The sequence below is a fragment of the Bidens hawaiensis genome, unplaced genomic scaffold (genome assembly GCF_021521415.1).
Source record: "Bidens hawaiensis isolate Kalapana, Puna unplaced genomic scaffold, B.hawaiensis_p1.1 tig00066098_1, whole genome shotgun sequence".
In the NCBI taxonomy this organism is placed as follows: Eukaryota; Viridiplantae; Streptophyta; class Magnoliopsida; order Asterales; family Asteraceae; genus Bidens; species Bidens hawaiensis.
The window spans coordinates 1-25,247 of NW_027501764.1; the positions used below are offsets into that span (position 1 = coordinate 1).

General features: G+C 41.8%; 1 pseudogene; it reads right to left on the reverse strand.

Moving 5' to 3' along the window:
* Window positions 1-20,266: 20,266 nt before the first annotated feature.
* LOC143604645 (uncharacterized) lies at window positions 20,267-24,892 on the reverse strand (annotated as a pseudogene).
* Window positions 24,893-25,247: the final 355 nt, after the last annotated feature.

Consider the following 25,247-nt stretch of genomic DNA (forward strand, 5'->3'; position numbering starts at 1 on the left):
TGATTTTAGGTAATAGTTTGTGTCTCAAATCATAATGTGAAATCTTTATCTTCTAGGCTATTAAAAATTTTGTAAGTTGCATTGAATTCAAGTTTTTATATAACAAAATGATATTAATCATACTTTAACAAATTATTATATGAAAAAGATTAGTGGTTTATTGACTCTACGTTTTCCATGACATGCAGGGGCGAAGCTTTCTTAGGCCTGGGGTGGCCCCGACCTCCTCTGTTTTTTTTTCTGTAGTAGTGTAGATTGACCTTTTACGTCCAAAAATTTGTATACATATTGTAAATATACCCGTTTTTTACCGAAAATTTGAGCCCAGACCCCTCGTTTATGATTTTTTTTAATACATTTTGAGTCGGGTCCCTCAACAAACTCGTCCAAGCTTCGTCACTAGGGACATGGTTTGATAAAAACAGAATAAAAAAGGTGTAGCCCACACACATGTGAAGAGCACGTATGAAATTGCATAGTGGATCATTCTTTTCCTACTTATGAACCAACATCAAGTAGTTTTAAGTTATGGATAGTCTCCATCATAAACTATGGACACTTCATATGGTTTATTTTTGTTTTCGTTTTTTAAATCACCGAACATCTTATAAAAAGCTTGTAAAACATAGATAAAGTGTTATGGTTTCATTTGTTTTTAATCACTTTTTGATAGTGTATTATACATCAACAATTACGATTAATTAAGGGTGAAGCTAGGGGTGTAAATGAACCGGGCTCACCTTGTTCATTTATGAGAGCTCGAGTTAGTCTTGTTTCAAGCTTTATTTTCTAAAACCTCAGTTTGACTCGTGCGTAGTTTCTAACTAAACGATATTGCCACATTGCTACATAAAAAAACCTAATTTTGATATATAACTGTCAAATTAGTATTACTAAAATGAAGTTTTATAAATGGAAGTTAAATTTACAAAATGCTATTAAGCTAGCAAAAATTACTAGATAAACGAACATAAATATTTGAAGTGACTTTATCTAATAATAATAATAATGATGAAAATGATATGTAGATACATTAATAACAAGCCATTAAAAAAATACATTAATAACTAAACATTATAATAATTTGTTGAGAAACAAGCTTGCAAACATGATCGTGTGAAAAAAGGACTCATTTTTCATTCACATTTGTTTGGACAAAACTATGAAAGTTTCAAGTTGACCCAATGTTTCCCGCTTCACTCCCTTCAATAATGATATTCATGTCAAATTATATCAAAACTGATCCTGCATTTAATTTTATGGTCTCTCTATTCACATCTTAGTCTATTTAATTATATAAATTTTGAAGGAATAGGTATTCAAGTTTATTGCCAACTAAAGATATTTATATTTTTACAAACATTTAGCTATAAACATTTATTTATTATTCATACTATATGTTTTAGTTAAAACACTTTTTAGCTAGTAATACCATCATCAACACCTCTACCACGGCTGCTATAATAGTCGCCATAAAAACAAATATAAGGGTGAACCTTTTTTAATATATTTTTTCTTTCTAAAACAACCCATTTCACATTAAATTACTTAATCCAGAACGAGTTTTGATACAACTAAAACGTTACCTTTTAAAAATAGTTCTTTCACCCGAACTCATTTGGGTCAGGAACCTATTTGACCTGTGACCTAACCCTTCTGTATAACCCGTGACCAAACCCGTCTGTTTGACCATACTTGTGTGACATCTGCCCCGATCCGACCCGACCCAGGTACCCGTTTCCCTTATCCGATCTCTTTCTTTTATGATTTAATATTTATTTATACTTATACTTTATTTTTAATAATAATATTTTCCTTCCCGCCTCTTCCTCTCTTTTCCTTTCCTCCGTCCCGTCCCTCTTCTTCTCTCCGCCTTCTTTCTCTCTTGTCGCCGTCCCGCCCTTAAGCCTTGAACCCCTTCTCTTATTTTTGAGTCCTTTGTTTCTTCCCGCCTAAGGTTGTCTGCGCAGCTCCACGCGCCAGACTCCTTATAAGGAAGCCTGCGCGAAGACCAGTTGTTCCTGCGATACGCGAGGCGAACTGTTCTCGCAGCGCGCTAAGAATTGTAGTTCTTCTCGCAGCGCGCTAAGAACGGAAGTTCTTCCCGCGACGAGCTAAGAATTGTAGTTCTTCTCGCAGCGCGCTAAGAACGGAAGTTCTTCCCGCGACGCGCTAAGGATAATAGTTCTTCCCGCGGCGCGCTAAGGTTTGTTCTGTCAGCCTCCGCCCTCGCGCGTGCGCTCGAGCCTTCTCGCGCTAAACCCTTTGAGTTTCCTTCTGTTTAATCTAGCCATTTGCTTTTGTGTTGTCTTATCTTCTGTGCTGTTGACCTAACCTGTCTTATGTCTGAAAAGCCACTTTTGGCGCAGCATGCGCACCAACCCCTCTGGTTGACAGAAAAAGTGACTGACATTATCTTTTGAGATCTGCTTTTCCATGCTTGACCAGTACCTTTATCTGACCCGCCCATGCCTGTTTACTGTTACCTGTCAGCTTTTCCTTGCCCCCTGCAGCTGCCATATCTTTTGATATCTTTTGCTTTTGGAATCTTTTACTTTTTGAGATTTTTCCCCTTTTCTAGGGATTGTGTTCCCTAGGGTTTCTCTATAAATAATAATCTTATTTTTCCTAACACATCACACACAAACACTTAATTCAACCTCCTTCTCTCTCTCTGCCTCCGTCTTCCTCCCTGTTCTGCCCTGCTTTTCCGGTAATATATATTATAATTTACTTATTAATTATGCTAACTTATATTCAAGACTTAAAGCAAATCGTTAAAACAATAATCTTTAATTATAGGTTAACTTGTGCTTGTTTAAAGTTGGTTCTTGCTTTATCTTACACCGCATCGTTTATCAAGTGAGTAATCTCGTACCTAATCCCTTTTTATTTTTTAATGTTTTGGGATGTTCATGTGTTCATACAAACTTAGAGTCTTAAACTTGTTTATGAACTTTAGTCGCGCAGTATCCCATGTGTTGAGGACGTAGACTTGGCTGTTTATTTGTATGTGTGGATCATTAACCGTCTTGTCGGTCTATTCCGCAGTTCTCATGGTACCATTAGATGAACACGGGAGAACAATCGTTTATGATTTTCTCTTTTGTTTACACTTGCACAGTCTTTCTTGTTTGTGAGCTCAATTGTGAGCACTGGCAGTCTATGAATCTTAGAGTTGGTCCCGATCAGATTACACCCTTGTTGAAAACCAGACATACACATGTTGCGCGCAGATTTATTGTTATCTATGTATTGTATTAAACTTGATTTCTCACCAACACGCAAGTGTTTGACGTTTATTTTAACACATGTTCAGGGTTGCAGTAGCTGTTTTGGAGCTTGTGGACACGTAGGAAGTTTTCTTTATTTTGGACCTAGATTAAAATGTATCAAGACAAGTTATTGCTGTTCGATTATTATGATTTATAATATATTGATTTATGATGATTTATGTTATCTTATGTCTACTTTGCGCGTGCGCGAATGAATGTATTTATTAAATATTGACACCCAATAGTGTCACGAGTAATGAAACAATATGTGGCGCCCCGATGTATAATCCGCCTTTGGTCGGGGTGTTACAGATTGGTATCAGAGCTACGTGACTTTAGGATAGGTGGTTAGACGTAACGGCCTAGAATACCTAAGAGTCCCTTTTCGCGCATGAGAGAAATCTCATGTTTGCGCGCTTATTGTTAATTACTCGTTATTTATAAATATGCTTGCGCAGACGCAGTATTTGATTTTATGATTTATTTCGCGATATTTCGATTTTTGCTGAATTTCGATTTTTATTGATTTTACTTACATATTCGTTTGTTGGATTTGAAAATCCGAAAAGTCATGGTGATACATGAATAGTTGATTTTCAATTTCCATTTACGATTATGTTCTGAGATTGGAGACTTGAAAAGTCATGGTGATACATGAATTGTCAACCTCCAATACTCATTTTCTTGTATATTTTATATTGAGGATTGAAAAGTCATGGTGATACATGAATCGTCAATCTCCAATACTCGTTTGCTCGTATATTTTAAATTGGGAATTCGGAAAGTCATGGTGATACATGAATTGTCGATTCTTGATTCGAATTTGTTACCTTTATTAAGTCTGCATTTAGGGTCATTTATTTTACTTTAACTTTTGACAGTAACTGACTCCGCGAAACCAAGCTTTATAAGATTAAACTTTGCGCTAAAACCAAGATATTAACAAAAATTAAAACTTTTATAGAATGCCTCCGCTATCTCGCCGTCATCAGAGGAGAGAAGCCTCGCGCAGGCGTAGACAGCAACGTTCCCAGGAAATGGCCGCCGCAATAGCCCAAGCTTTGAGCCAAAACAATACCTCCAGTTATAACATTAAGTCCTTTAACGCGGGTAACCCTCCAAAGTTCACAGGTCTTGAAGGAGCCACCGTGATGCTCCAGTGGCTTGAGAAAATAGAAAACACTTTCCTCCACACCCAATGCCCCTCAGACAGACGAACCCTATATGCTTCCAGTGTCCTGGAATCCAGAGCGCTTACATGGTGGAATGGAGTAGCTCATGCGCGTGGCGCAGAGGCTGCTACCAGCATGCTCTGGGAGGAATTTAAGGATCTCTTGACGCGAGAATTCTGCCTTCCCAACGAAGTTAAGCGCCTGGAGGAGGAATTTTGGAATCTTAAGCAATACAGCGGTGAAGCGCGCGAGTACGCGACGCGCTTCCATGAACTAAGCCTGCTTGTCCCTCACCTTGTTACCCCTTCCCGCCGAGCCATAGAGAAATTCCTTGGGGTCTCCCCATGGAAATTCAAGATTCTGTTTGGGCCAGAAACCCAGCAACCCTCTCTGACGCCATCGAGTTGGCCGCTGTGCTCAGCGACAACCATGTCAGAGCAGGAACCCTGTTCCTGCTGGGAACTGAGAAGACCAAACCCACCAAGACTGCCCCTGAACCAACAGAAACCAAGCCAGAACCCTCAAACCGTAACAACCTCAAGCGCAGGCGCAAAGCCTATGCGCTTACCAACCCGCCCATTGTCCAGCAACCCGCCTACCAACCTCCAGTTTACGCGCCTAACCCACTGTCGACCTACCCAACACCTCCTGTAGTCCATAACTATGCCTTAACCAATCCGGCACTCCCTGCCCCGCCAACTAAGAAACCTTACACAGGAAACCACCCCTTTTGCCCAACCTGTAGATTTCACCACCCAACCCCAACCCCGTGTCGACTTTGTCACCGATGTGGCCGCGCTGGTCACATGGCGGAAAACTGTAGAGTTCTTCCCGCCAATCCAATTGCGCCAACACCACCAGTCTACCCGCAGAACCCACAACCAACCTACCAAAACCCACGACCCAGATCGTGCTTCAACTGCGGTGATCCCAGTCATTTCCGGAACGCGTGCCCGAGACTACAAGTTCAGATTACGCAAGCGAATCCGGTGAACCAAATTTCGAACCAAGTGGCGCGCGGACGAGCTTTTAACATAACCGCGCACCAAGCGCAAGCGAATAATGACGTAGTTAATGGTACATTTTTGCTTAACGGATTTTATGCTTCTGTACTTTTTGATACTGGCGCCGATCGAAGTTTTATCTCTCGCGCGTTTGAGCAGAAGCTTGCGCGACCGCGCAGCGATTTAAAAGAAAATTTTTCAGTTGAATTGGCTAATGGTGAAACTGTTTTAATTAACTCAGTGATTAAAAATTGCACGCTTAACCTTAACGAAAACGATTTTCTAATCGACCTCATCCCCATGCCTCTTGGAAGTTTCGATGTTATTATTGGTATGGACTGGCTCTCGAATAATCGCGCCGAAGTTATTTGCGCCAAGAAGATGATTCGCATACCTCGAGAAAATGGTGATCTTCATATCTACGGCGAAAAACCCTCCAGTGGTCTTAAACTTATGTCTTGCGCCGAATCCCGATGGCTCATGCGGAAAAGGTGTATTGCATTCTTAGCCCATGTGGTCAAACCTGCTGAAGAAAAGAAGAAGCTTCGCGATATCCCTGTTGTGCGTGATTTCCCTGAAGTTTTTCCTGATGATCTTCCTGGTATCCCTCCCGCTCGTGAAGTCGAGTTCCGTATTGATCTTGTCCCAGGTGCTTCCCCCGTAGCTAAATCTCCTTACCGTCTTGCGCCCGCTGAGATGCAAGAATTGGCAAGTCAACTTCAAGAGTTGACCGCTAAAGGATTCATTCGCCCTAGCTCTTCGCCCTGGGTGCTCCGGTGTTCGTTAAAAAGAAAGATGGATCGTTTCGCATGTGTATTGATTACCGCGAGTTGAACAAACTCACCATTAAGAACCGGTATCCCTTACCGCGTATTGACGACCTCTTTGATCAACTCCAAGGTGCCTCTTGTTTCTCCAAGATTGATCTCCGCTCTGGCTATCACCAGTTGCGCATCCGCGATGAAGATGTTCCGAAGACTGCTTTTCGAACTCGTTATGGCCATTTTGAATTCTTGGTCATGTCCTTCGGTTTAACCAACGCACCCGCCGTTTTCATGGATCTATTGAATCGGGTGTGTAGGCCTTTCTTGGATAAGTTCGTGATTGTGTTTATCGATGACGTTCTGATTTATTCTAAGACCAAGGCCGAGCATGAGCAACATCTTCGGTTGGTGTTGTAAAAGCTTAGAGCCGAGCAGCTCTATGCTAAGCTCTCCAAGTGCGAATTTTGGTCGGATGAAGTACAGTTTCTTGGCCATGTTGTTAACAAGATGGGTATCCATGTCGACCCATCCAAGATTGAAGCAATCAAGAACTGGATTACGCCATCCACTCCTACCGAGATCCGTTCCTTTCTGGGCTTAGCTGGTTATTACCGGCGCTTCATTTCGAACTTCTCGAAGATCGCTTTGCCTTTAACAGCTCTAACGCACAAAGGTAAACCGTATATTTGGGGCTCGAAACAAGAAGAAGCCTTTCTAACGCTCAAGCGTTTGTTGTGTGAAGCTCATGTTCTTGCGCTACCTGAGGGTAATGATGATTTTGTCGTGTATTGCGATGCATCCAACCAAGGTCTCGGTTGTGTTCTTATGCAACGAGGCAAGGTTATCGCTTACGCATCGAGGCAACTCAAGGTTCATGAAAAGAATTATACAACTCACGACCTCGAACTAGGCGCAGTTGTTTTTGCCTTGAAGATCTGGAGGCACTACCTTTATGGTACTAAGTGTATCCTCTACACTGACCATAAAAGCCTTCAACATATCTTTGATCAGAAGGAACTTAACATGAGACAACGCCGATGGAACGAACTCATCAGCGATTACGATTGTGAGATCCGGTATCATCCTTGTGACATCTGCCCCGATCCGACCCGACCCAGGTACCCGTTTCTCTGACCCGATCTCTTTCTTTTATGATTTAATATTTATACTTATATTTTACTTTTAATAATAATATATATATTTTCCTTCCCGCCTCTTTCTCTCTCTTTCTTTCCGCCGTCCCGTCCCTCTCCTTCTTTCTTTCCGCCTTCTTTTCCCTCTTGTCGCCGTCCCGCCCTTACGCCTTGTTTCCCTCTTTTTCTTCTAACTCTTTGCTTGTCCTTTGTTCCTTCCCGCCTAAAGTTGTCTGCGCAGCTCCACGCGCCAGACCCCTTACAAGGAATCCTGCGTGAAGACCACCTGTTTCAGCGATACGCGAGACGAACTCTTCTCGCAGCGCGCTAAGAATTGTAATTCTTCTCGCAGCGCGCTAAGAACGGTAGTTCTTCCCGCGACGCGCTAAGGATTTGTAGTTCTTCTCGCAGCGCGCTAAGAATCGTAGTTCATCCCTCGACGCGCGAAGAATTATAGTTCTTCCCGCGGCGCGCTAGGAATTTTAGTTCCTCCCGCGGCGCGCTAAGAAATGTGATTCTTCCCGCGGCGCGCTTAGAAATGTAGTTCTTTCCGCGACGCGTTAAGGTTGGTTCTGACTGCCTTCGCGCTCGCGCTCTCTTGACCTTCTGTGTCTGCCTTCGCGCTCGAGCTTTCTCGCGCTGAACCCTTTGAGTTTTCTTCTGTTTAATCTAGCCGTTTGCTTTTGTGTTGTCTTATCTTTTGTGCTGTTGACCTAATCTGCTTTATGTCTGAAAAGTTACTTTCGGCGCAGCATGCGCACCAACCCCATTGGTTGGCAGAAAAAGTGACTGACATAATCTTTTGAGATCTGCTTTTGCCATGCTTGACCAGTACCTTTTTCTGAACTGCCCATGCCTTTTTACTGTTCCCTGACAGCTTTATCTTGCCCCCTGCAGCTGCCATATCTTTTGATATCTTTTGCTTTTGGAATCTTTTGCTTTTTGAGATCTTTTCCCCTTTTTCTAGGGAATGTGTTCCCTAGGGTTTCTCTATAAATAATAGTATTATTTTTCCTAACACTACACACACAAAACACTTAATCTCTCCTGTTCTCCTTGCTCTCTCTGCCGCCTCCCTCTCTGCCTCCGTCTTCCTCCCTGTTCTGTCCTGCTTTTCCGGTAATATATATATATATAATAATTTACTTATGCTAACTTATATCAAGACTTAAAACCAATCATTAAAACAATAATCTTATTTATAGGTTAACTTGTGCTTGTTTAAAGTTGGTCCTTGCTTTATCTTACACCGCATCGTTTATCAAGTGAGTAATCTCGTACCTAATCCCTTTTTATTTTAATGTTTTGGGATGTTCATGTGTTCATACAAACTTAGAGTCTTAAACTGTTTATGAACTTTAGTCGCGCAGTATCCCATGTGTTGAGGACGTAGACTTGGCTGTTTATTTGTATGTGTGGATCATTAACCGTCTTGTCGGTCTATTCCGCAGTTCTCATGGTACCATTAGATGAACACGGGAGAACTATCGTTTATGATTTTCTCTTTTGTTTGCACATGCACAGTTTGTCTTGTTTGTGAGCTCAATTGTGAGCACTGGCAGTCTATGAATCTTAGAGTTGGTCCCGATCAGATTACACCCTTGTTGAAAACCAGACATACACATGTTGCGCGCAGATTTATTGTTATCTATGTATTGTATTAAACTTGATTTCTCACAAACACGCAAGTGTTTGACGTTTATTTTAACACATGTTCAGGTTTGCAGTAGCTGTTTTGGAGCTTGTGGACACGTAGGAAGTTTTCATTATTTTGGACCTAGATTAAAATGTATCAAGACAAGTCTTTGCTGTTCGAATATTATGATTTATAATATATTGATTTATGATGATTTATGTTATCTTGTGTTTACTCTGCGCGTGCGCGAATGAATGCATTTATTAAATATTGACACCCAATATTGTCACGAGTAATGAAACAATATGTGGCGCCCCGATGTATAATCCGCCTTTGGTCGGGGTGTTACAGATTGGTATCAGAGCTCGTTGACTTTAGGATAGGTGGTTAGACGTAACGGCCTAGAATACCTAAGAGTCCCTTCTCGCGCATGAGAGAAATCTCATGTTTGCGCGCTTATTGTTAATTACTCGTTATTTATGAATATGCTCGCGCTTGCGCAGTATATGATTTTATGTTTTATTTCGCGATATTTCGATTTTTGTTGAATTTCGATTTTTATTGATTTTTCTTACATATTCGTTTGTTGGGTTTGAAAATCCGAAAAGTCATGGTGATACATGAATAGTTGATTTTCAATTTCCATTTACGATTATGTTCTGAGGTTGGAGACTTGAAAAGTCATGGTGATACATGAATAGTTGATTTTCAATTTCCATTTACGATTATGTTCTGAGGTTGGAGACTTGAAAAGTCATGGTGATACATGAATTGTCAACCTCCAATACTCATTTTCTTGTGTATTTTATATTGAAGATTGAAAAGTCATGGTGATACATGAATCGTCAATCTCCAAATACTCGTTTGCTCGTATATTTTAAATTGGGAATTCGGAAAGTCATGGTGATACATGAATTGTCGATTCTTGATTCGAATTTGTTACCTTTATTAAGTCTGCATTTAGGGTCATTTATTTTACTTTAACTTTTGACAGTAACTGACTCCGTGAAACCAAGCTTTTCAAGGTTATACTTTGTGCTAAAACCAAGATATTAACTAAAATTAAAATTTTTATAGAATGCCTCCGCTATCTCGTCGCCATCTCAAGAAGAAAGAAGCCGCGCGCAGACGCTTGCAGCAACGTTCCCAGGAAATGGCCGCCGCAATAGCCCAAGCTTTGAGCCAAAACAATACCAACACCTCTGGTTACAACATTAAGTCCTTTAACGCGGGTAACCCTCCCAAGTTCACAGGTCTTGAAGGAGCCACCGTGATGCTCCAGTGGCTTGAGAAAATAGAAAACACTTTCCTCCACACCCAATGCCCCTCAGACAGACGAACCCTATATGCTTCCAGTGTCCTGGAATCTAGAGCGCTTACATGGTGGAATGGAGTAGCTCATGCGCGTGGCGCAGAAGCTGCTTCCAGCATGCTCTGGGAGGAATTTAAGGAAATTCTGACGCGAGAATTCTGCCCTCCCAACGAAGTTAAGCGCTTGGAGGAAGAATTTTGGAGTCTTAAGCAATACAGCGGTGAAGCGCGCGAGTACGCGACGCGCTTCCATGAACTAAGCCTGCTTGTCCCTCACCTTGTTACCCCTTCCCGCCGAGCCATAGAGAAATTCCTTGGGGGTCTCCCCATGGAAATTCAAGATTCTGTATGGGCTAGAAACCCAGTTACCCTCTCTGACGCCATCGAGTTGGCCGCTGTGCTCAGCGACAACCATGTCAGAGCAGGAACCCTGTTCCTGCGGGGATCTGAGAAGACCAAACTCACCAAGACTGTTCCTGAACCAGCAGAGACCAAATCAGAACCCTCAAACCGTAACAACCTCAAGCGCAGGCGCAAAGCTTACGCGCTTACCAACCCGCCCATTGTCCAGCAACCCATCTACCAACCTCCAGTTTACGCGCCTAACCCTCTGTCAGCTTACCCAACACCTCCTGTAGCCCACAACTATGCCTTAACCAATCCCGCACTCCCTGCCCCGCCAACTAAGAAACCTTACACAGGAAACCACCCCTTCTGCCCAACCTGTAGACTCCACCACCCACCTCAAGTCCCATGTCGACTTTGTAACCGATGTGGCCGCGCTGGTCACCTTGCAGAAAACTGTAGAGTCCTTCCCGCCAATCCAATTGCGCCAACACCACCAGTCTACCCGCAGAACCCACAACCAACCTACCAAAACCCACGACCCAGATCGTGCTTTAACTGCGGTGATCCCAGTCATTTCCGGAACGCGTGCCCAAGGCTACAAGTTCAGATTACGCAAGCGAATCCGGTGAACCAGATTTCAAACCAAGTGACGCGTGGACGAGCTTTTAACATAACCGCGCACCAAGCGCAAGCGAATAATGACGTAGTTAATGGTACATTTTTGCTTAACGGATTTTATGCTTCTATACTTTTTGATACCGGCGCCGATCAAAGTTTTATTTCTCGCGCCTTCGAGCAGAAGCTTGCGCGACCGCGCGATAACTTAAAAGAAGATTTTTCAGTTGAATTGGCTAACGGTGAAACTGTTTTAATTAACTCTGTGATTAAAGATTGCACGCTTAACCTTAACGAAAACGATTTTCTAATCGATCTCATCCCCATGCCTCTTGGAAGCTTTGATGTTATCATTGGTATGGACTGGCTCTCGAAGAATCGCGCCGAAGTTATTTGCGCCAAGAAGTTGATTCGCATACCTCGAGAAAATGGTGATCTTCATATCTACGGTGAAAAACCCTCCCGCGGTCTTAAACTTATGTCTTGCGCCGAAGCCCGAAGGCTCATGAGGAAAAGGTGTATTGCATTCTTAGCTCATGTGGTTAAACCTGCTGAAGAAAAGAAGCATCGCGATATCCCTGTTGTGCGTGATTTTCCTGAAGTTTTTCCTGATGATCTTCCTGGTATCCCTCCCGCTCGTGAAGTCGAGTTCCGTATTGATCTTGTCCCTGGTGCTTCCCCCGTAGCTAAATTTCCTTACCGTCTTGCGCCCGCTGAGATGCAAGAATTGGCAAGCCAACTTCAAGAGTTGACTGCTAAAGGATTCATTCGCCCTAGCTCTTCGCCCTGGGGTGCTCCGGTGTTGTTCGTTAAAAAGAAAGATGGATCGTTTCGCATGTGTATTGATTACCGCGAGTTGAACAAACTCACCATTAAAAACCGGTATCCCTTACCACGTATTGACGACCTCTTTGATCAACTCCAAGGTGCCTCTTGTTTTTCCAAGATTGATCTCCGCTCTGGCTATCACCAGTTGCGCATCCGCGATGAAGATGTTCCGAAGACTGCTTTTCGAACTCGTTATGGCCATTTTGAATTCTTGGTCATGTCCTTCGGTTTAACCAACGCACCCGCCGTTTTCATGGATCTAATGAATCGGGTGTGTAGGCCTTTCTTGGATAAATTCGTGATTGTGTTTATCGATGATGTTCTGGTGTATTCTAAGACCAAGGCCGAGCATGAGCAACATCTTCGGTTGGTGTTGCAAAAGCTTCGAACCGAGCAGCTCTATGCTAAGCTTTCCAAGTGTGAATTCTGGTCTGATGAAGTACAGTTTCTTGGCCATGTTGTGAACAAGATGGGTATTCATGTCGACCCATCCAAAATTGAAGCAATCAAGAACTGGATTACGCCATCCCCTCCTTCCGAGATCCGTTCCTTTCTGGGCTTAGCTGGTTATTACCGGCGTTTCATTTCGAACTTCTCAAAGATCGCTTTGCCTTTAACAGCTCTAACGCACAAAGGTAAACCGTATATTTGGGGCTCGAAGCAAGAAGAAGCCTTTCTATCGCTCAAGCGATTGTTGTGTGAAGCTCCTGTTCTTGTGCTACCTGAGGGTAATGATGATTTTGTCGTGTATTGCGATGCATCCAACCAAGGTCTCGGTTGTGTTCTTATGCAACGAGGCAAGGTTATCGCTTACGCATCAAGGCAACTCAAGATTCACGAAAAGAATTATACAACTCACGACCTCGAACTTGGTGCAGTTGTTTTTGCCTTGAAAATCTGGAGACACTACCTTTATGGTACTAAGTGCATCCTTTACACTGACCATAAAAGCCTTCAGCATATCTTTGACCAAAAGGAACTCAACATGAGGCAACGCCGATGGAACGAACTCATCAGCGATTACGATTGTGAGATCCGGTATCATCCTGGTAAGGCTAATGTGGTAGCCGATGCGCTCAGCCGAAAACCCTGCCAGCTTAACTGTATCTTGCCGCGCACGCATCTTCACTTTGCGCCGATCCAAAGCAACCTTGAATTGCGTATTCGTGGCGCGCAGCGCGCATCCATCAGTAATGGTAACCTTCGCGCCGAGTTAGCGTGTGGCGCGGAAGCGCATTTTGTCCCTAATCTGAGTGGAATTCTCTGCTATCTCAATCGCATCTGGATTCCCTTTGATGAGAATCTTCGCGCTGATATCCTGAGTGAAGCGCACAAATCTCGGTATTCTATTCATCCTGGCGCTGATAAGATGTACAAGGATTTGCGCATTACTTATTGGTGGCCCGGTATGAAAAAGGATATTGCTGTGTTCGTAGCTAAATGCCTGACTTGTTCTAAAGTAAAAGCTGAACACCAACGCCCATCTGGTTTGCTCGAACAACCAGAAATTCCTACGTGGAAATGGGAATGTGTAGCGATGGACTTTATTACCAAGTTACCTTTGACAGCAAGCAAACATGATAGCATTTGGGTAATAGTGGATCGTTTGACTAAGTCTGCTCACTTTCTGCCCATTCGTGAAAACTACCGTGTTGAGCAACTCGCGCAGCTTTATGTCAAGGAAATTGTCTGCCGCCATGGTACTCCTTTGAGCATCATATCCGATCGCGATGGCCGTTTTATATCTCGCTTTTGGAAATCTCTCCAATCTGCGCTAGGAACTCGCTTGGACATGAGTACGGCATATCATCCTCAGACTGACGGTCAGTCTGAGCGAACTATTCAAACTCTTGAGGATATGCTCCGATCTTGTGTTCTTGATTTTGGAGGTAATTGGGATTCACACCTGCCTTTGATTGAGTTCTCTTATAATAACAGCTATCATTCCAGTATCGGTATGGCCCCATTTGAAGCACTTTACGGTCGTAAGTGCCGCTCCCCGATCTGTTGGAGCGAAGTGGGTGAAACTCAAATCACAGGACCCGAACTTGTTCAAGAGACAACCGATAAAATCGCCAAGATCCGTGATCATCTGCTGTCTGCCAGAAGCCGACAGAAGAGTTACGCAGATCGTAGGCGGAAGCCTCTCGAATTTCAAGTTGGTGATCTTGTTCTCCTCAAAGTGTCGCCCTGGAAAGGTGTTGTCCGCTTTGGGAAGAAAGGTAAGCTTGCTCCTCGTTATGTTGGTCCATTCAAGATTCTCGCGCGTGTAGGAAAAGTTGCCTACAGACTTGACCTGCCGCCCGCGCTCAGTAATGTGCATCCAACGTTCCATGTATCCAATCTCAAGAAGTGTTTAGCTGACGAGAACCTTCACATTCCACTTGATGAAGTTCAAGTTGATGAAACTATGCATTTCGTTGAGAAGCCTGTTGAGATTATGGATCGCGAGGTAAAGCAAACCAAGCGCAGTCGTATCCCTATCGTGAAAGTTCGCTGGGAGTCCAAGCGCGGAGCCGAGTTTACATGGGAAAGGGAAGATCAAATGAAGATCAAGTACCCGCACCTGTTCTCTGCGCAACCTACTTCGAGATAAATTTCGGGACGAAATTTCTTAAAGTAGGGGAGACTGTGACATCTGCCCCGATCCGACCCGACCCAGGTACCCGTTTCTCTGACCCGATCTCTTTCTTTTATGATTTAATATTTATACTTATATTTTACTTTTAATAATAATATATATATTTTCCTTCCCGCCTCTTTCTCTCTCTTTCTTTCCGCCGTCCCGTCCCTCTCCTTCTTTCTTTCCGCCTTCTTTTCCCTCTTGTCGCCGTCCCGCCCTTACGCCTTGTTTCCCTCTTTTTCTTCTAACTCTTTGCTTGTCCTTTGTTCATTCCCGCCTAAGGTTGTCTGCGCAGCTCCACGCGCCAGACCCCTTACAAGGAATCCTGCGTGAAGACCACCTGTTTCAGCGATACGCGAGACGAACTCTTCTCGCAGCGCGCTAAGAATTGTAATTCTTCTCGCAGCGCGCTAAGAACGGTAGTTCTTCCCGCGACGCGCTAAGGATTTGTAGTTCTTCTCGCAGCGCGCTAAGAATCGTAGTTCATCCCTCGACGCGCGAAGAATTATAGTTCTTCCCGCGGCGCGCTAGGAATTTTAGTTCCTCCCGCGGCGCGCTAAGAAATGTGATTCTTCCCGCGGCGCGCTTAGAAATGTAGTTCTTTCCGCGACGCGTTAAGGTTGGTTCTGACTGCCTTCGCGCTCGCGCTCTCTTGACCTTCTGTGTCTGCCTTCGCGCTCGAGCTTTCTCGCGCTGAACCCTTTGAGTTTTCTTCTGTTTAATCTAGCCGTTTGCTTTTGTGTTGTCTTATCTTTTGTGCTGTTGACCTAATCTGCTTTATGTCTGAAAAGTTACTTTCGGCGCAGCATGCGCACCAACCCCATTGGTTGGCAGAAAAAGTGACTGACATAATCTTTTGAGATCTGCTTTTGCCATGCTTGACCAGTACCTTTTTCTGAACTGCCCATGCCTTTTTACTGTTCCCTGACAGCTTTATCTTGCCCCCTGCAGCTGCCATATCTTTTGATATCTTTTGCTTTTGGAATCTTTTGCTTTTTGAGATCTTTTCCCCTTTTTCTAGGGAATGTGTTCCCTAGGGTTTCTCTATAAATAATAGTATTATTTTTCCTAACACTACACACACAAAACACTTAATCTCTCCTGTTCTCCTTGCTCTCTCTGCCGCCTCCCTCTCTGCCTCCGTCTTCCTCCCTGTTCTGTCCTGCTTTTCCGGTAATATATATATATATAATAATTTACTTATGCTAACTTATATCAAGACTTAAAACCGATCATTAAAACAATAATCTTATTTATAGGTTAACTTGTGCTTGTTTAAAGTTGGTTCTTGCTTTATCTTACACCGCATCGTTTATCAAGTGAGTAATCTCGTACCTAATCCCTTTTTATTTTAATGTTTTGGGATGTTCATGTGTTCATACAAACTTAGAGTCTTAAACTGTTTATGAACTTTAGTCGCGCAGTATCCCATGTGTTGAGGACGTAGACTTGGCTGTTTATTTGTATGTGTGGATCATTAACCGTCTTGTCGGTCTATTCCGCAGTTCTCATGGTACCATTAGATGAACACGGGAGAACTATCGTTTATGATTTTCTCTTTTGTTTGCACATGCACAGTTTGTCTTGTTTGTGAGCTCAATTGTGAGCACTGGCAGTCTATGAATCTTAGAGTTGGTCCCGATCAGATTACACCCTTGTTGAAAACCAGACATACACATGTTGCGCGCAGATTTATTGTTATATATGTATTGTATTAAACTTGATTTCTCACCAACACGCAAGTGTTTGACGTTTATTTTAACACATGTTCAGGTTTGCAGTAGCTGTTTTGGAGCTTGTGGACACGTAGGAAGTTTTCATTATTTTGGACCTAGATTAAAATGTATCAAGACAAGTCTTTGCTGTTCGAATATTATGATTTATAATATATTGATTTATGATGATTTATGTTATCTTGTGTTTACTCTGCGCGTGCGCGAATGAATGCATTTATTAAATATTGACACCCAATAGTGTCACGAGTAATGAAACAATATGTGGCGCCCCGATGTATAATCCGCCTTTGGTCGGGGTGTTACAATCCTGGTAAGGCTAATGTGGTAGCCGATGCGCTCAGCCGAAAACCCTGCCAGCTTAACTGTATCTTGCCGCGCACGCAGCTTCACTTCGCGCCGATCCAAAGCAACCTTGAATCGCGCATTCGTGACGCGCAGCGCGCATCCATCAGTAATGGTAACCTTCGCGCCGAGTTAGCGTGTGGCGCGGAAGCGCATTTTGTGCCCAATCTGAGTGGAATTCTTTGCTATCTTAATCGCATCTGGATTCCCTTTGATGAGAATCTTCGCGCTGATATCCTGATTGAAGCGCACAAATCTCGGTATTCTATTCATCCCGGCGCCGATAAGATGTACAAGGATTTGCGCATTACTTATTGGTGGCCCGGTATGAAGAAGGATATTGCTGTGTTCGTAGCTAGATGCCTGACTTGTTCTAAGGTAAAAGCTGAACACCAACGCCCATCTGGTTTGCTCGAACAACCAGAAATTCCTACGTGGAAATGGGAAGGTATAGCGATGGACTTTATTACCAAGTTACCTTTGACAGCAAGCAAACATGATAGCATTTGGGTAATAGTGGATCGTTTGACTAAGTCTGCTCACTTTCTGCCCATTCGTGAAAACTACCGTGTTGAGCAACTCGCGCAGCTTTATGTCAAGGAGATTGTCTGCCGCCATGGTACTCCTTTGAGCATCATATCCGATCGCGATGGCCGTTTTATATCTCGCTTTTGGAAATCTCTCCAATCTGCGCTAGGAACTCGCTTGGACATGAGTACGGCATATCATCCTCAGACTGACGGACAGTCTGAGCGAACTATTCAAACTCTTGAGGATATGCTTCGATCTTGTGTTCTTGATTTTGGAGGTAATTGGGATTCACACCTGCCTTTGATTGAGTTCTCCTATAATAACAGCTATCATTCCAGTATTGGTATGGCCCCATTTGAAGCACTTTACGGTCGTAAGTGCCGCTCCCCGATTTGTTGGAGCGAAGTGGGTGAAACTCAAATCACAGGACCCGAACTTGTTCAAGAGACAACCGATAAAATCGCCAAGATCCGTGATCATCTGCTAACTGCCAGAAGCCGACAGAAGAGTTACGCAGATCGCAGGCGAAAGCCTCTCGAATTTCAAGTTGGTGATCTTGTTCTCCTCAAAGTGTCGCCCTGGAAGGGTGTTGTCCGCTTTGGGAAGAAAGGTAAGCTTGCTCCTCGATATGTTGGACCATTTAAGATTCTCGCGCGTGTAGGAAAAGTTGCCTACAGACTTGACCTGCCGCCCGCGCTCAGTAATGTGCATCCAACATTCCATGTATCCAATCTCAAGAAGTGTTTAGCTGACGAGAACCTTCACATTCCACTTGGTGAAGTTCAAGTTGATGAATCTATGCATTTCGTTGAGAAGCCTGTTGAGATTTTGGATCGCGAGGTTAAGCAAACCAAGCGCAGTCGCATCCCTATCGTGAAAATTCGCTGGGAGTCCAAGCGCGGAGCCGAGTTTACATGGGAAAGGGAAGATCAAATGAAGATCAAGTACCCGCACCTGTTCTCTGCGCAACCTACTTCGAGATAAATTTCGGGACGAAATTTCTTAAAGTAGGGGAGACTGTGACATCTGCCCCGATCCGACCCGACCCAGGTACCCCGTTTCCCTTATCCGATCTCTTTCTTTTATGATTTAATATTTATTTATACTTATACTTTATTTTTAATAATAATATTTTCCTTCCCGCCTCTTCCTCTCTTTTCCTTTCCTCCGTCCCGTCCCTCTTCTTCTCTCCGCCTTCTTTCTCTCTTGTCGCCGTCCCGCCCTTAAGCCTTGAACCCCTTCTCTTATTTTTGAGTCCTTTGTTTCTTCCCGCCTAAGGTTGTCTGCGCAGCTCCACGCGCCAGACTCCTTATAAGGAAGCCTGCGCGAAGATCAGTTGTTCCTGCGATACGCGAGGCGAACTGTTCTCGCAGCGCGCTAAGAATTGTAGTTCTTCTCGCAGCGCGCTAAGAACGGAAGTTCTTCCCGCGACGCGCTAAGAATTGTAGTTCTTCTCGCAGCGCGCTAAGAACGGAAGTTCTTCCCGCGGCGCGCTAAGGATAATAGTTCTTCCCGCGGCGCGCTAAGGTTTGTTCTGTCAGCCTCCGCCCTCGCGCGTGCGCTCGAGCCTTCTCGCGCTAAACCCTTTGAGTTTCCTTCTGTTTAATCTAGCCATTTGCTTTTGTGTTGTCTTATCTTCTGTGCTGTTGACCTAACCTGTCTTATGTCTGAAAAGCCACTTTTGGCGCAGCATGCGCACCAACCCCTCTGGTTGACAGAAAAAGTGACTGACATTATCTTTTGAGATCTGCTTTTCCATGCTTGACCAGTACCTTTATCTGACCCGCCCATGCCTGTTTACTGTTACCTGTCAGCTTTTCCTTGCCCCCTGCAGCTGCCATATCTTTTGATATCTTTTGCTTTTGGAATCTTTTACTTTTTGAGATTTTCCCCCTTTTCTAGGGATTGTGTTCCCTAGGGTTTCTCTATAAATAATAATCTTATTTTTCCTAACACATCACACACAAACACTTAATTCAACCTCCTTCTCTCTCTCTGCCTCCGTCTTCCTCCCTGTTCTGCCCTGCTTTTCCGGTAATATATATTATAATTTACTTATTAATTATGCTAACTTATATTCAAGACTTAAAGCAAATCGTTAAAACAATAATCTTTAATTATAGGTTAACTTGTGCTTGTTTAAAGTTGGTTCTTGCTTTATCTTACACCGCATCGTTTATCAAGTGAGTAATCTCGTACCTAATCCCTTTTTATTTTTTAATGTTTTGGGATGTTCATGTGTTCATACAAACTTAGAGTCTTAAACTTGTTTATGAACTTTAGTCGCGCAGTATCCCATGTGTTGAGGACGTAGACTTGGCTGTTTATTTGTATGTGTGGATCATTAACCGTCTTGTCGGTCTATTCCGCAGTTCTCATGGTACCATTAGATGAACACGGGAGAACAATCGTTTATGATTTTCTCTTTTGTTTACACTTGCACAGTCTTTCTTGTTTGTGAGCTCAATTGTGAGCACTGGCAGTCTATGAATCTTAGAGTTGGTCCCGATCAGATTACACCCTTGTTGAAAACCAGACATACACATGTTGCGCGCAGATTTATTGTTATCTATGTATTGTATTAAACTTGATTTCTCACCAACACGCAAGTGTTTGACGTTTATTTTAACACATGTTCAGGGTTGCAGTAGCTGTTTTGGAGCTTGTGGACACGTAGGAAGTTTTCTTTATTTTGGACCTAGATTAAAATGTATCAAGACAAGTTATTGCTGTTCGATTATTATGATTTATAATATATTGATTTATGATGATTTATGTTATCTTATGTCTACTTTGCGCGTGCGCGAATGAATGTATTTATTAAATATTGACACCCAATAGTGTCACGAGTAATGAAACAATATGTGGCGCCCCGATGTATAATCCGCCTTTGGTCGGGGTGTTACAACTTGGCTAAAATACTAGACAAATTCTTAGACATGTACCAACTACTGATGGTCAACTGCGGCTCGTGACTTTCTCCTCCTCTCGGTCAAAGCATGGCGGAAATGACATTGGTGGCCATACGGGCACATGTCACCTGCTAGGCCACTAGCACCATCCGACACACTTCACTTGGGTTTTTTGCAAATTGATAGTGATCTCCATATGGGCATGTGCCGTTTGCTGCCATTTGTTGCAATGCAAAGTTGAGTCTTTGTCATACCTTGGTTGTACACATTTAGTTCCAGTGGCTCATACTCTTCTTTCCCACTTAGGCTAAGGGTAATGGGGTTTGGTTAAGCCCCAAGTGAACCAACATCTTCATGACATGTGGCGCTGACTAGGCATGCCAACCAAGCCCCCAGACCAAGCCTCAAAGGGTGTAATGGTCCAGGTGAGCCGGGGCTTGGTTGAGTTTTTTTTTAATACTATATTCTAAATAAATATTAATACATAAAAATAACGTTTTTAATTTTTTTTCGTCAATTCCTTCCGAATACGATCTTTTTCTTCCTCCATTATCGCTTGGTCGGATGGCGATAGGTGGCTAAAGTCCTTGGCTAGAAATTCCAAACTCCTCATCCGGTTTCTATTATATTTAGCTTGATCAATTGACTCGAGACCAATTGACATTATAGCAATCTCTTTTCCGAAGTCGTGATCCGCGCCTCACTACCCTTAGCCTTAGTGAAGTAAGGTTACAATAATATACAAAGTGAAACACAAACCTCAATACATGCCCGAGGCAGTAGAGTGGAGATGCAGGTTCCAATTTTCTGCAGGGCTCGGTTATTACTAGCCGGGAGTGGAGTGAGAGAGGCCAACTATGGTTAGGTTAAGTGTACGGATTGGAAATTAATGTGGAGGTAGTTATAAACCATGGTTTATATTGAGTTTTTGGCTTTTTGTGGCATGCATTTGAATTTTGAAACAACTAAGAAGAAGATATATATATAGGCTTAGATCCTTCGCACCATCTTGGATCCTCACACACTATTATTTTTTCTATACGGTTGTATAGCACCTGTATCATATCAGTTTGTGTCGGAGCTTGTCGTTCATTGTCTGTAGTGCCTCGTATAGCGCTATACGACCGTATAGACATATACGGCCCGTATAGGGCTATACGGTCGTATAGACAATTTTTTTTAATTTTAAATATTAATACGTTAATATGATTGTATAGACCTATACCGGCCGTATAGGGTTATACGGCCGTATAGACAATTTTTTTGACACAATTTTAAATATTAATACGTTAGTATCTTATATTTTAATGTATTAAGTACATAACATACTTGGTTAAATATGATATTTTAGAATAGAATAAATTGTCTATTAACATTTACATTATATACTCGGCTAAATAATTTGTAGTTGTACCCCGAGAACATTCGTTTAAAATTATTTCATGTTTTAAGCTTTGAGACATGAAAATCTGTCTGTACGGATCGTATAGCACTATACGGCTCGCATAAGCTCGTATAGTTGTGTTCCGGCAACGGTTAACAGTGGTTAAAGGCAGGCTGACTTTTTCTACAGAAGTTTTCTATACAGTCGTATAGCCCTATACGACCGTATAGGTTTTATGGTGCCAGATAACAATACGAGCCATTTAACACCTATACAGCTCGTATAGGTCTATACGGTCGTATAGGTTGAAAAAAGCTGTTTTTTCTGTCTCCATGTCAGAAATGCGTAGCCTATACGAGCCGTATAGACATATAGGGGTGGTGTAGGAGGATCACATCCGTATAGGGTTATACGGCCATATAGACAATTTTTTTGACACAATTTTAAATATTAATACGTTAGTATCTTATATTTTAATGTATTAAGTACATAACATACTTGGTTAAATATGATATTTTAGAATAGAATAAATTGTTATTAACATTTTAATTATATACTCAGCTAAATAATTTGTAGTTGTACCCCGAGAACATTCGTTTAAAATTATTTCATGTTTTAAGCTTTGAGACATGAAAATCTGTCTATACGGATCGTATAGCACTATACGGCTCGCATAAGCTCGTATAGTCGTGTTCCGGCAACGGTTAACGGTGGTTAAAGGCAGGCTGACTTTTTCTACAAAAGTTTTCTATACAGTCGTATAGCCCTATACGACCGTATAGGTTTTATGGTGCCAGATAGCAATATGAGCCATTTAACACCTATACAGCTCGTATAAATCTATACGGTCGTATAGGTTGAAAAAAGCTGTTTTTTCTGTCTCCATGTCAGAAATGCGTAGCCCCCTATTACCCCGACCGTATAGGCCTATACGAGCCGTATAGACATATAGGGGTGGTGTAGGAGGATCACATCCCTATATATAATATTAGTACGTGATTTTCGTTTATATAGGTGAGAATTTAAGTGGCTAAAGAGGAAATAGAAGAAGCTTATGAAACATTATCGGTAGAGCTAACCCTCATAATTCAAGTACTTTTGACAAGACGGAAAAAAAAAAGACTCTTAACACCTGAAGAATTATATAAACTAATTTCTTTTAAACAACAACTAACTACATAACAATAAATATAGCACTCATTTTACTAGTGAGATGTAAGGGGTTCAAAGCTCACTGTCATCAATTTATATGAGGGATATAAGGAATGAGCTTGACTTGCCAGGTTTCGAGTAATGATCTCACCAGATTTTATCTTCTCCTCACACTTGTTCTCCCATCATAATTCTCCCAATTCTCACTTGTTCTTTGCACATAACCAATCAAGCATCAAATCGTCTACATGTAATCATCTTCTATCTTGTCTCGAATCAAGTTAGGTTTCTTTTCAATTAATTTCTTCCCTATTTTGCCCTGGTTACAATTCTTAATTTCTTCTCTATTTTGCCCTAGTTACAGTTCAGGCTTTGGATCTTGGTAGTGAAGCAAACCATCATAATTATATGGTGGAGGAAATTTTGCAGGAGCCCAAGTGTGTCCCTGTCTTAATTCGCAAAATTCTATTACTTAAATTATTCTACTAGCCGACGTGTTACGATCCCAAATGCTTCAATAACCAGTTTGATATAGAGTTTGACTACAACACAACTCCAGGCTATTACTTGGATTCCGATTACAACTATGTATTATCTTTTATCTTCATTTATCTCTTTATTGCTTTATATTATTTTAAAGATAATTAAGTATTGTTTAGAGATAGAGTTGGTTCGTTATTGTTACTGATCATATTTTCTTCCCGTATAAAAGCATTGGCTTGATCAATAAACAACACAAGTTTAAGATATCATAAGTTTTTTTTATTTGATGCATCATAGAAGATTAGTAGCTGAGTATGCGATGATTGTAAATGATGTTAGAATGATTTGTTTTTTTTTTTAATTTTTAACTAGTAAATATGGGGCTGGGTAAGCTGCAACGTTGTTGCCAATAGTTAATAGAAGTATTTAAGCTTATTTAGTTTATGTTCATAATAAAACAAGTTAAGTATTTGTGTTTAATTATTTTTATGTCTGCATATTTGAATTGTATGTATAAAGACCCAATGGGTTCAAAACCGTTAAACCAAAGCGGTTCGGTTTTGAATAATCAAAAACCATTAATAATGGTTTGGCTCACGGTTTGACCCGAAAACCATCAAAACCACACTGTGAACACCCCTACTTGTTACTAAACTCGTTTTTTTGTTCATTTAATGTTTGTAATAACAGTAACTTATGATATGGGTTTGTTTTTATGCAGAAGGTAGAATGATATTTCAGCATGTTAAAGTATGGAGACCCGTTTGTGGTCACAAAAATTGGACAACATAGTTACATATACAAATGCTTTAGAGAAACGAGTAATGAACCCTTTGAAGTAATGGATTGTAACTGCTATGAAGACTTAAAATAGAAGAAGTTATGTTGGCCCAACAACTTAAACATTGCAGCAATTGTTGTGCAACATGTTTTAATATAACCTACTCAACAAAGAGGTTTATTTTCGAAAGGGTAGCCAAGGTATGTCATCACATGTGTTATTTATTTTAATTTTACTTGAAGGGTAGAATTGTAAAAGTGTTACTTTTTTTTCTTTTTCTCCTAACTCAGGAACACATAAAATACTAAGTTTCTCTTGTTTTCCTTTCTATTTCATTAAACTCAGGAACATGACATGGTTTTCATTCTTTTCCTTTCCTTTCCTTCATTTTCTCTTTCAATTCCTTTCCTTTATTTTCTCTATTTAAATAAAACTCTGGAACATAGCGTAAAACTCTACCTACTTTCTCGTCACATACTATTATGTTCTTATTCATACAAATGTGTAACAATAGAAAATCCAATATTTACTTGAGCATCGGAGGGTGGTCCTGAGACCGTCCAGAGGCTTCGGTCTTTGACCTCTTCTAAAGAGTTCTTTATGTTTTGTGGATCTGAGACGAGCCGAAGAAAAAAAGGTGTGCTTGTTTTCATCTTCATTTCGGAGGACTTATACTTAGATTCGTTCCGGAAAGGCTCATGTTTCTTCAATGCCATTGGCAATTTGACCCGCTCCAACTCGTTTTCTTAACTGGATCCAAGTACTCCACTCCACGGGCGGTTCGTTTGTCAGCTACCGTTGTTAAATTTTCTCCAATTCTTATCTGTCCCAAACAATTGGCAATCGAGTAGTTCTGAAACGGCTACGTTCGTCATTGATGTGTCTACGGTTTATGAATGTCTAGTGCCGATGTCAAGCCTGACACTGTTGTCGGTTCCGTATCTGTCTCCTTCAATAATATGTTACTCTAATCGAAAACGAAAGGGTTCCCGTGCATCAAAACTTCAATGATGGCGCATTTATGAAAATGAGAGATCATAAGGTGATGGAACCGTGAGTTTGAGGAAGACGAAGTTAACACGTGATGAAAAGGAATTATTATTCAATGCTTGGCCTTTGTATTTGACTGAAAACAAATTAATTACACACTTTTTCTGTTTGTTCCAATTTTGATGTAATGAACTCGCTTTTACTTCCTTTTGCGAGCATATAGTATG